Source organism: Tupaia chinensis, unplaced genomic scaffold, assembly GCF_000334495.1.
Source record: "Tupaia chinensis unplaced genomic scaffold, TupChi_1.0 Scaffold000007_1, whole genome shotgun sequence".
Classification (NCBI taxonomy): Eukaryota; Metazoa; Chordata; class Mammalia; order Scandentia; family Tupaiidae; genus Tupaia; species Tupaia belangeri.
Window position 1 is genome coordinate 3,661,918 of NW_006159436.1, and position 13,560 is coordinate 3,675,477.

Below are 13,560 nucleotides of genomic sequence, written 5' to 3' on the forward strand. Positions count from 1 at the left end.
GATGGACCCTGCCATCCATTACAGGATGTCAAGGAGGAACATGTGGGTCTCTGAGATGCACCCTATCACAGCCTCCCCACATTTAGTCTAGAGTTCTGTAACCACCCCGTGTGCAAATGAGTGGAACATTACTGCAGCGAGACCGACTGACAGAATAGTGAACAGATCAGATGCTAGAAAAACTGGAGAGCCAAATAATCGATCTAGCCATTTCATTTAGAAAAGCACATTTTAAACTGGTGTGTGGCATCCCCGAGGGCTGAAACAAGAACTGGGAATCTGAACAGCAACCTGCCTTCAGACATGTTTCATTAAATATTACCCGGTTAAAAAAATATATTTATATGATCTGCTCACATCTTAAAAATAGAAAATTTTATATTAAAAAAACATACTTCTGTGTTTTCTAATGTATGCATTTGCCTGGCTCCTATAGAAGGCATTGAGTTTATAATCCATCAGTAACAGATCATACAAAACACTATAACTAAATATTTCACACTTGTCTAGCTTATAGACATTTTTTTCTTCCCTTTCTGTGAATTGTAGTAGCCAAAAAATAGATGGATAGAGGGATGATAGATAGAGAGACAGACTGATAGATACATAGACATATATGTACATAGATACCATAAGTTAAATAGATTAGATAGATACATATATACATAGACACATTGGTTAAATAGATTAGACAGATACCTAGATACATTGGTTAAATAGATTAGATAAATACTTAGATTAGGAAGACAGATTATAGAGATAGCTAACTTAGATTAGATAGATTAGATGATAGATTAGATAGAAATGGAGATATCAATCAATTTTTAAAAGTTTTAATTAAAAAATATATTTAGTTAGGTACACTGACAATTCTACCTTTTCTTTTTTCTGTTGTACTAATGAGTACACTTGAGTTTTCTTTGGAGTAGATAAGAAAAAATTAATCTGTTTGTGAAGTGGAGTGGAAGATGGGAGGGTTGTCTTATTTTCTAGAAAACCTTTACCTGAAGACCAAATCCCCCTAAAGACAAGCAGAACTAGGGAGAAGATGTGTATCTATGGAAAGGCAAAATGTCCCTGTCATGAGAATAAATCTTAAAAGATAAATTTTTAACTTTGACATAGAACAAAGTTATAGTTCTTTGACAAATGATGTTCTGTGTTGTCATGACAACTGGGCCCGTTAGAGGTGTGCAGGAAGAGACCTGGCCATAAATCAGAACGTTTTAAGAAGGGGTTAAAACAAACATTTCTAGACTATTCCCCAGAGGTAGTGCCAGAAATGTAATTATAGACATTTGTATCTGTCTTCCATAAACCATGACGGCTCCAATTTTATAAAATGTTAATTAAAAAAAATCTATTAAACTCATGTCCCTCTGAGAGAAATTAATATCACACGTAAGGTTGGGACTCAATGCAGCTCAGTGACTATGAAAATTGGGATGGCAAAATCGGAAAGGAAGGCTTAAAAGTAGACTTTAATCTATAAGCAGTTTAGTTAAGTGTTTTGGCTGGATTCTGACTCAAAAAAAAAAAAATGCTGAGGGCAGAGGACAATGCTTACAGCCATTCTGGAATCCTGAGAGAACACACACCCACGCACACACAGAAATAATCAAAGATTTAAGGATACATTTGGAAAGCAGAAGCTGAAAAGCTAGGGATGAAGCACCTAAGCATCATTAAATCCAGGAGGAAGGACATGGAAAACAAGTGGGAACCATTAGCGGCTTCCAATGAGGTCAGGAAAAATGAGAATGAGCTTAAAATTAAACAGCTGAAAAATGTTCCTTCAGGTAAAGGTCACAAGGTTCCAGGCATTGGCAGCCTACAGACCAAACTGAGTCAAGAGACAAGTTTTGCCTGGCCTGCACTGTGCTCTTTTAAAAATGTACATTGTTTGCCAACATTTTAAAATCAGGAAATTTCATATAAACTCTGGCTTCTTCTTTTTTAAAAACCAGATGACCTGGCCATGGTAGGCCTGGATTTCCATGTGGTAGCTGGAGCTGGAATTGGGTGCAGAGAATCCAGTTCCATGAAGATAGGACTTCACCTTGGCCTTCCTATTCCCCCAGCACTGAGGACAGCACAGGGCATGGGGAAGGGGCTCAGTAATGGTTGGACAGATAAAGGAGCAGCAGCTGCCCTCTTTGAGTAAGAGGCATCATCCAAGGGGCTCCCTCCTTCCTCAGGCTGTTACTGCACTAGCCCCTAAAGCACCCTCAGTTGACCACCCAGCTCTGGGCTATAAGTTTTTCTTTAGGTAAGACACCCCATATTGCCTCTTGATATAAATTACCCATAGAACCCACTTCAATGACCACATGTGTGAATCACTGAAGAGACAATGTGGTAATATTCTTCTAGAATTTTAAGAACAGTCTAAAAGATGCACTTCCTTAAAAGGTCAGCATCATCTTTTACTCAGTGGGTTAGATGCTTCTAACAAAGCCAGTATTTCTGAGAAGCTTCAGATCCGATTGTGCATTCATTCAACAAACACTAAGCTTCTCCTAAATGCTATTAGGACTAAGGGTCATGTAATATGTCTCTTTCACTTGATGTCCAGAGATTTAAATGAACGGATGAATGAATGGCAAGAATCACTATCAATAATAACTATTGGGTCATTGTAAAAGTCATGATGCATTTTTGCATAGAAAAATACAACATGACTTTTCCAATGATTCACTAGATTGTGAATCTACTGTCGGCCAGAGATATGCATTTTTTTGTAAGGTTATTTTATTTATGATAGAGAGTACAGGGGCACATATGAGAGAGGGGCTGCTGGCCTATTCTCCTAAATAGGCCCACCCCACCAGCACCAGTGTTGGGGTACAGAGCACCTCTAAATGCTGCTTTCATCTGAGATAGGGAGTGGCCAAATTTAGAGGCAAAAACAGAACTGGGAGCTGCCTCAGGCTCTCTTCAGAGGCTGTTCAGAGCTGCCCGGAGTGTTGCTGGCTCCAGAGACCCTTTCTAGTCTATGGGTAGTCCCTGCTGTCTGAATAGCCATGCCATCCTGTCTCCCGGCAATCCTAGGGGGAAAAAGACAGCATTTTGGAAACAACATATTAAGCAGTCAGACCCTAATGTGTTCTGAAATCTGTAGGCCCATCTCAGTAAGCAGCATCTGGGAAGAGTATCAACAAGCACTATCCATAGAGTCAGAAGTTCAGGGTTCGAATTCTGGCTCAGACTGTGGTTCTCATCATCTGTGGACTTGGGAAAGGTGGAGATCTCTGATGAGGGAGCAGAGGTCCCTCCATTGTGGCTGCTGTATTGTGCCTTGCACGTGGCAAGAGCCAGCACCCGTGCTGTGTGTCTTTTCTGGAGCACTGCCCTTGACCTACTTACTGGAGCCTGCTTTTGCCTGTTGCAGCCTTCAACCAGTGACCAGCAGGTGCATGGGAATGGAAGCCAGCTCCCCAGGCCCAGGGCGGAGCAACTCTGAAGGTCATCTTATACTCTAGAGTTCCCTTAAATGATCATTGAGGCTTGGTCTCAAATTATCCTCTTTCTCAACTTCCCCTTCTCTGTTAGGCTTCTCTCTCCCCTTTCCCAGGCACACTTGTAATAACTCACTTGCACATGAAGCCTCATTTCAGCGTCCTCTTCCAGAAGGCTGACCTAAGACAAGTATCCACTCAAGGCTGTTGTAAAAGAGCCAGATCTGAACGCTACGAGCAGAATGTCCAGCAGGAGGGCCAAACAGGCAATATTTGGCATAAAGACATGTTATGTTTGGCTCACAGACTTCAAAAATGTTAAGGGCTTTGCCAACATTTAAAAACTGGGAAACTTTACACAGAAACCCAGATCTGCCCTTGTATTAAAAAATCAGAAGATTTGGCTCCCCTGAGCCTGCATTCCTGTGTAGTAATAAGGGTCAGGGTTGGAGGCAGCTCTGTTCAATGCAAAGGGCCAGCTCCCACTGCCAGGTCACCTATTCATGCACATGTCCCTGCTGGTGTCTGCAGTCACTTACGTCGCCAACCTTCGGTCTAACACATGGAAAGCACTCAATAAAGTTTGTCAAATCCAAATAAGGTGCCATTTTTTTTCTTAAAAAAGATTAAAATCCAGAGCTGCTGGTGAGCAGAGGTGCATAATTGTGTAAGAGGATGCATTGCTGTGTTCCACTCTCTTTCCTCATTCCTGGAAAGGTATTGATGTACACTTCCATAAACACTCTTCTGAAAGAATATGAATCAATAATGAGAGCCATGATGGGAAATTTGTTTGACGGGGAACATGAAATGAAATGAAATGAAATGAAATGAAATGAAATGAAATGAAATGAAATGAAATGAAATGAAATGAAATAGAAAAACAAAAACAGGTCTTAGTCTCAGATGTTGTTTTATGTTGCCATAAATAAGAGGATGGCTACGGCTCAAAAATTACATTTTGAACATTTCAAAATGTTGACTTGCCCAGTCTGTGTACTTTTTTCTTTTTTTCAAAAATAATGATTAGAGTTGAAGCCCTTTTAACTAATGCAACTGGCACTAGGTAGTTCAAGGAAGCAGAGGTTCCTTAGACTGTTCAGACAAGAGTGTTCAAGGTGCTGTATGGACGAGTCAGGAGGGAGGTGGGGTAGTTCACCTGAAATGAAATGAAATGAAATGAAATGAAATGAAATGAAATCACTCGTGGTTTTAGCATGTAGGCGAGAAAAACAAAAACAGGTCTTAGTCTCAGATGTTGTTTTATGTTGCCATAAATAAGAGGATGGCTACGGCTCAAAAATTACATTTTGAACATTTCAAAATGTTGACTTGCCCAGTCTGTGTACTTTTTTCTTTTTTTCAAAAATAATGATTAGAGTTGAAGCCCTTTTAACTAATGCAACTGGCACTAGGTAGTTCAAGGAAGCAGAGGTTCCTTAGACTGTTCAGACAAGAGTGTTCAAGGTGCTGTATGGACGAGTCAGGAGGGAGGTGGGGTAGTTCACCAGTACATCTGTTAGGCAGTGTCCAGATAAGTCTGTTGGTTTTTCTTTTTTTTTGGTTTTGGAGAGGTTTTTGCTATAGGGCATGTGCACTTGCCGGAAAGACAGAGAGACTGAGAGACAAAAAGCGAGGAATCACCCTCCCAGGGAGGAATAGACATGCCACAATCCCTTCTCCTCCATTCTCTGCTCGGGATCTTGGGCACGCACACACATGCACCTGGCATGAGTTTAAGCCACCGGATCCAGGACTCAAACCGTAGTCGACTACATGGGAGTCCAGCGACATAACCATTACACCAACTGGTGGTCCCTGGATAAGTCTGTTGTTTGAAATCCATGAGAATGCACCTTGTAGACCTTCAGTGACAGGAAGCACAACTGACTCAGGCTCCAGCTGCCTTGCTGAAATCCACCCCTTCATTTGCATGGAGGCCAAGCTGCCTATGGACTGCTCCTTTGCCATTGACTGAGAGTGTAGAAGTACTAAAGCAGACCCATCCTGGGAGGCAGGAACTCCTCTGACAACTGATTTGGCTTTAAGTCTCCCCAACAGCCTCGCCAGTACCTCCTTAGAGTGAACAGCCATCCAGGGTGCTTAACCAATTCTTCCCTCCCTCTTGCCCATGCACTCAAGACCCTACTTGCAAAGCATGCCAGTGTTCTTACAGACTTCTCTAGCCCCTTCCCTATTTTTTTTCTCACCCCAGAGTTTCTCCTCACAACAATTTTTGCATCTTTAATCTAGTTTGGTATCTGCATTTGAAAATTCACACTGAAGGTTGGTCCTATGGCCTGGTGGTTAGGAGAGCCTGATTCCCACATGGCCAACTATGGTTTAAGTCCCACCCCCCGGTGGCTTGATAAACATAGCAGGCATAGGCATGTGTGTGTGTGTATGTGTGTGTGTCCCCTCCCCCCCAAATCCTGACAGGATAGAAAGATAGAGGAGAAGGGACTGAGGCATTCCATACTCTATTGCGAGGTGTTCTCTCCCTCTCCTGTTTCTGTCTCCCTCTGGTGAGTACACACACTCTCTGACCAAAAAAAAAAGAAAGAAAAGAAAAAGAGAAAATTCTCACTACCTATACTTGGCAGAATCTGTCTATTCTACCCAATAATGGATACTCCCAATCTCCATGTAGTTACATGAACCCAAAGAAGGCACTTGCCAAAAGAAAAATAAAAGATAGGATGAGTAGGCTTTAAGGAGCTGGATATAGAGTTAAGAGAAAGAGAAAAATTAAAAGAAGGAGGCTAAGGAGAAGGGGGAAAAAGAGAAGAAAGAAACTATGTCTACTTGTTCCTTTATTTGGGCAACTTTCAACTAAGAATATAGGCAGAGAGATCCCTTGAAATATAATTATTCATACCCCTAGGAAAAACTCTCCAAGGTTTTTCTGCATTATCTGTCCTGCTCCAGAGTCCCAACTGTGAGGTTGCCATTTGGAGATGGGACTTACAGTCCTTTAAAGGCCTGCTGGCTAAGAAGTCCTTTGTGACGACAATGGCAACCACAAGGTTATCATTCTCTATATTCCAAACCTCAACACTTCCAGATTTTCATTTTGTTGATAGACAGAAAAGAGAAGTACACTGCCTGTCTGAAATATGTAAAATGTGCTTCATAACCAATAAAAGAAAGAACATAATCATTCTCCCTTTTTCTCATTTTCGCTCTCCCCCTAAGAGGGTTAACATTAAAAGGAAACCTTCAGGATGGTTATTTCATAATTCACAGCAAAATAGCAAAGGGAGTAAAAATCAGCAGCATCGTTTATAAACCCTGAAAAATGGAAGTTTCCAAGCTGTCATAAATAAGGATGGAAGCATTTGCCAAGTTGGAAATGTTGCCAAGTTTGAAATCCACTCAATCCTTCCATCTTGGAGCTCAGAACAGAACACCAACCTTTGGGGATTTGTAATCATTTCTTCTCAGTAAAACTTCTTACTATTTATAAGGAAGTAAAAACAAAGAGTAAAAAAATACCACGTGGAAAGTTTTTCTTTTTTTCTTTTTCTTCCTTTCTTTTCTTTTCTTAGGATCTGAGAACATCACAGCACAAGGAGCACTGGATAATGGGATAAATGGTGTGTGTACCGCAACTTAATTCCCATTTAATCGAACAGAGCTGAAAGTAAGCAGCAGTCTGTGTGTGTGTGTGTGTGTGTGTGTGTGTAAATCATTGTGCTCTTTCTTTGTTGATGCTTCTGTTATTCTCCCTGTCACACACACACAAACTCTTTTCTAAGTACATTCCACCCAACCAATATTGAAATTTTAATGTATGAATACTTTAAAAAAAAAAAAAGAACAAAGCACATTTGACTGTTTGTGTTGGTTGGAAAGAGAACTTGAAAAAAAGGAGAGGAAATGATTTTTTAAGAAGATAAAAGGGAAAGAAAATAGAAAATAAGTAACAAGAGCAGGGATACTGTACACCCGTTTCTACTGAGTCAAAAGAAATTACAGCCACCACGGGCAGTCTTCAAACTTGAAGCCAAGGTGACATCATGGGGGCAAAGAAAATTCCTGCGCCCCTGAGAAGCAGGGCCAGAACTAGAGATTTTCCAGGGAGATGATCTGGTTTGTGTACCACTGCATAAGTCACTTCGCTTATGAAGCTATTGTTTTCTCATGTGTGAGTTATGGGCAGTGACCGTACCAATGTTACACATACCAGCAGGAGATGGCGGCCCGTGAGCTACAGATGGTGTCTGCTTAGTTTATCCCCTGTGCTTAGCCCACTGCCTGACATGTAATTGACACTTAATACATATTTACTAAATTTTGAATAGACTTGGTGCAAGATAAAATGAGATAATACATTAAAAGATTTAATGTATGTCTCAGTTAGAATCCTGTCTAGGACAAAACTCAACCTACTGGTTTTAGAGGAAGAGATGCCTTGAAGAAACTGGGAGAGAGGTTTCCTTTCTTTTCTTTTCTTAGGATCTGAGAACATCACAGCACAAGGAGCACTGGATAATGGGATAAATGGTGTGTGTACCGCAACTTAATTCCCATTTAATCGAACAGAGCTGAAAGTAAGCAGCAGTCTGTGTGTGTGTGTGTGTGTGTGTGTGTGTGTGTGTAAATCATTGTGCTCTTTCTTTGTTGATGCTTCTCTTATTCTCCCTGTCACACACACACAATCTCTTTTCTAAGTACATTCCACCCAACCAATATTGAAATTTTAATGTATGAATACTTTAAAAAAAAAAAAAGAACAAAGCACATTTGACTGTTTGTGTTGGTTGGAAAGAGAACTTGAAAAAAAGGAGAGGAAATGATTTTTTAAGAAGATAAAAGGGAAAGAAAATAGAAAATAAGTAACAAGAGCAGGGATACTGTACACCCGTTTCTACTGAGTCAAAAGAAATTACAGCCACCACGGGCAGTCTTCAAACTTGAAGCCAAGGTGACATCATGGGGGCAAAGAAAATTCCTGCGCCCCTGAGAAGCAGGGCCAGAACTAGAGATTTTCCAGGGAGATGATCTGGTTTGTGTACTACTGCATAAGTCACTTCGCTTACGAAGCTATTGTTTTCTCATGTGTGAGTTATGGGCAGTGACCGTACCAATGTTACACATACCAGCAGGAGATGGCGGCCCGTGAGCTACAGATGGTGTCTGCTTAGTTTATCCCCTGTGCTTAGCCCACTGCCTGACATGTAATTGACACTTAATACATATTTACTAAATTTTGAATAGACTTGGTGCAAGATAAAATGAGATAATACATTAAAAGATTTAATGTATGTCTCAGTTAGAATCCTGTCTAGGACAAAACTCAACCTACTGGTTTTAGAGGAAGAGATGCCTTGAAGAAACTGGGAGAGAGGTGTAGATACATTGAAGGGACAAACAAGAAATGGTGAGGCTCTCAAAGGCTGACAACAAGGGGAAGCCTTTACCACTTCTAGGGATGGAGGGACAGATTGGAAAACAGTGGCATTAGAGCCCAGGGAATAGCTAGAGCCAAAGAGAAGGAGTCATTGGGCAGGACTCCAGATACAGAGGGACAAGCGCAGCTAGAGCTGGTGCCTCCACGGGCAGAATGTGGCAGACACACCCTGTCTGCTTGCCTGTGCCAGACCTGTTAGTGTACCCTCTGTCCAGATCCTCGGGAAGCCAGCACACTACCTCCACCGGCACAAGATCAATTCAGCAGTGCTGGGTAAAGGGCAATGGAGTGGTAGTCAATCTCCCTCGAATCCAGAAGGCCTGGAGTAATTAAATGCAAAGAGAAAAATCTGCCCAGAGAGTATTTCTTGCAAAGCCTCCAACACCTTCAGAGGCAGTAACCTAGTTCATGTACAGAGGCTGTGTCTAGACCTTGGGGCTGGACAGTGGCACAGCAGTAAAATACAGTGCTCTGAAGCTGACCCATGTGGGAAGGTTCTGATTCACATCTGGAGATCTTTCTGTGCATGGTGAGCTCATGGGCCCATGATCTGGAGCTAGCTGTGGCTGGTGGTAGATTGTGGTGTCAAAATCTATTGGTGTGCTGCCTCTGTCTCACTTGTTCATGGAGGAAATAAACAAACAGATCTAAACCATCCCCCCAACAGGTAAAATGGTGCTGGCATATCTCTGCTTCCCACTCTAACTGAAGGGGTTTTCATAGAATTGCATGAATTTACCTGATGCTGCATTATAATCCTTAAGGCAAACAGCTGTGGCTACACTTTCATATGATGCAGACAGGCTGATTATAGTAGAAAGAGAATTATTTAAAAAGAAGATATGGAAGGTTGGTAAATAAACATAGAAGGGGTTTCTCCTTTCCTTTTGAGAACAAAATAAAAATATTAAAAGGAGGGAGAGGAAGGAAGAGAACTTACTGTTCATTAATTTATGGTCGGGTAGAGAATTTAATTCAGTAAACACAGGCCCTGCGGTCTTGTGGTGTGTGAGATGAAACTTGACCAAATGACTGGAAAATTAGCATGTGCCCTTGGCAGTCTCTTTCAATCACTGGCTGCCAGACGGGACATTCAGGGGCAGAAATGTCGACGTGACTGAACTGTACTGGTGCTGCTCTGCGCGTTGGTGTTTGAAAGACAAGCAGCTCAGGCATTTTCTACTACCTTGTTCACACATCTGGATCCTGTTCCAGGGGGGTTGCAGGATATGTCCTCAAACGTCTTCTTCCACCCTGCCCCTACACCTCCTCTGAGGTGGTTTCCCTCAACATTGCTCATTGGAGAACCAGGACCACTCCAAAGAAACTTGCGGTACCAAAGTTTAAGAGTGGTGAGAAAATTCACTGAGTACAATCAAAACAACAAGGCCGTCTTTGGTTACAACGGACAAAGCAAACGTGCTCTGCATTTTCATAAGCTAATCAGCACTGCATACATACTTAAGTTAACTTCTCTGTTTCTTAGGGGAAAACAGAAAGCATATGCCAATCTTGCTGCTATGGCATACACTTGCAAGTCAAAATCTTCAAGGGATCTGTCAGTGGCACAAATACCCCAGGGTTACTAGGTCCAGAGGCAGTTTCTCAGGGACTTAAGTTAATCTCACATTCTATTTTGCCACAACAATAGTCTTTGCTCAGCTTCTAGTGCTGGTAGGAGTGGCCACTGGGCCTTTGTACATCCCTAAGGGTGACCACCCCTTTACCTGTTGTGGCCTAGGCACCTGGCTGGATTTACTCTAGGTTCTGGCTCAAGAGTCCTCTTCATATCAGGGAGTTGTTAAGAGAACCAGCACCTGAATTCAAGTCCTACCATCACTGGTTGTCCACTAGGTAAACTGAGGCAAGTCCCTCTATTGCTCCATTTCTCTACAATGTGGGCAATATTATTAATAGCTTCAAAGAGTTGTTGGTGGGGGAGTGGACCATGAAGCACCTAAGGCAGTGGTAGAGTCCCCGCCACAGTGGCACAGTGTTACCACAATGCTCTGCAATGCTGGAAGCCATATGAAACAAGGGAGTTCGTTTTCTGGGTTGATCTGTACATGCTGGGTGTGATTCTGACCAACTGAAAGACTAGGGGAAGATGATGGCATGAGATCCCTTTGAGGTGCTTGCCTCTCTTCCACTTCTCTTGTTCATTTTACACCCTCTTTCAGTCAATCAGTTGATTGATTGATAAACAGTATATGGCATACAGTGAGAAATCAATAGCCATTAACTATTACTATCTCTAAGACCCTGTGGCAGAGATGGGAGATGTGTTTGAAAAGGCCGTAGCAGCAGTAAAAGTGCCTCCGATTAAGCCCTGGTAAAATGTCAGTGCCACTTATTTAAAAGGGTTTAATGATAAGAAAAAAGTCAAAATTATAAAATACTTTGTAAAAAAAATTTGATTCCTTCAAATGTGAAATAATCCCAACCAGATCATAATTCATATGTGACCTGCCAGAACTATTACCAGAAAGAAGCTGGGGATGCAGGAAGAATGATCTGTTATTTGTAACTCCTTGCCTGTAAACACTTGTTTCTAAGGCGTGAGGGAACCTGAAACATGTCTTTTCTTTTAAGCAATTTCTTGGCCAACTTGGTATTTATATTCTTAGTCAAAGATCTGTAAATGGATAACTCAAAATTAAAGTTAGTGCAGACTCTGCTCAAGTGATCAAAATTTTTGAAGTAATAAAGTGAGAATGGAGGATGGCTGTATTTGGTATACGATGTGCAGTGCTAGGACCAGCAGTAAGGGCTATGTCACTGGACTCCCATGTAGTCAACTGTGGTTCGAGTCCCAAACCCGGGTGTGCTCAAGATCTGGAGGGGAGAATGGAGGAGAAGGGATTGCAGAATGGCCATCCCCCCCGGGCGATTTCTCGCTTTCTCTCTCTCTTGTCTTTCTGGTGAGCACACGTGCCTGATAGAAAAAACCTCTGGAAAAAAAAAAAAAAAAAAGATGTGTGGTGCTACTTCATGAATCCTTAACCTTCAGACCACAGTATAAACTCACTGAACTGCTATGATTCTGGCCAAAAAAAAAAAAAAAGAAAATCATAATTTCTTATTTATTAAAATCAAATCTGTAGTAAAATGTATGTGCAAGAATTACGGGAAGGGGAAGGAATCCAGAAGTGGAATTACATTCACTCCTGAGAGAGAGCTCTAAAGTAGATTCCACAGAAATAGTGAGACACTCAGAGACTGACAACAGCGGGAAGCCTTTTCCATCTCCAGGGATAGAGAAACAGGTGGGGAAAAAGTGTCACTAGAGCCAGTAACAGCCAAAGCCATGGAGCCATAGCTTGGGCTATGTCACAGTTTGACTGTGTCCCCAAAATGTATGTGTTGCGCTATTGTAATAGAATTGAAAGAATTAAAGCTCAATTGATGTGTGGTGCCAAAAACTGGGACTTTGAGGAGGAGACCAGGATGAAGGTCATCAGAGCAGGGCCCGAGATGACTCCTTGTGGGTTTCTAAGATGAAATGAGAGCGACACATGGAACACAAACCACACCCTCCTGCCCTCTGCTGTGTTGTCATACAGTCAGAAGAATCCCATCAGAGCTGGCTTCTGAACCTTGAACCTCCAAACCAGGAGCTGAGTAAACCTCTATTTTTATACATAACCCAGTTAGGTATTTTTTGTTATTAGCAACAAAATGGGTTAGAACAAGTCATGCCCAGAATGGCCCATGAGTGAAATGTCCTTTCATTTGATGTCCATTATTTTCACCCATAAAATTGATGCCAGTATGACAAGGACAATCAGCTCTTTCAAAGTATCATTATTAAAAAACGAATGCCCTCACTTGTTATCAGTGTGGTAAGGACTTTACCTGAACCATCTCATTTAATGCTTGTAAGAGTACATGGGTAGGTACCATTAAATTATCATCATCTCACTTTGCCAATGAGAAAACTGAAGAATGGAATGGTGGAAAACCTTTTTCCAAGGTCATGTTACCATGACCATGGGATTCAAACCTGCTGAGTCTAGGACAGACCATCTCAAATTATCATGCAATCACCAAATGTCACAGGAAACCTGTTCTCAATTCAGCAAATTTAGAAGAGCGTTGAGAAAAAGCACGTCTTGAAAACAAAAAGCCAGACTAAGTCACACTGGATTTGTTTCTCTAGTTCCTGTCTTCAATCTGGAGCAAAATCCCTTCAAGGTTAGGTGAGGGGAGACGCAAGTGAATCACAAGTGAGGGCAATGGACCTTGCTCTTGGGTCCTGTCCTCCAGGGGAAAACGAAGGAAGGTACACTGTGGCAGGCCCAGGGATAGAGACAAAGGGACTTGAAGTGTGGGTGCCATGTTAACAGCTGGGGTCCATGGTACCCCCTCACTATATGCATCACCTACCTTTTTCTCTCCCTTCTGTGAAAGACCACAATGTCACTAGGATAGAAGGACAGAGTGCTGAGTGTACCTTCAGTACATTCAGTCAAGTTTTTAAAATGCCAAAGGGTTTTCCCACAGAATGCAGGTTTTTTAAATTGTTATTTTTTTCTTTTCTTAGGATTGCCTTTTAGCCAACGAAAATATTTCTAATATAAGAGTCAGTAATTCACATTGATAAAAATTTTAAAACTCTAAAATGTTTTTTTGGGGATGATTCATTCCATAATCTATGGTGGGACTGGGTCTCCTTCAAATCTCTCCGAG

General features: G+C 41.7%; 1 pseudogene; it reads right to left on the reverse strand.

The window, feature by feature from the left end:
- Positions 1-4,084: 4,084 nt before the first annotated feature.
- LOC102470191 (SWI/SNF-related matrix-associated actin-dependent regulator of chromatin subfamily E member 1-like) overlaps positions 4,085-13,560 on the reverse strand; it is a 63,560-nt pseudogene continuing 54,084 nt past the window's right edge.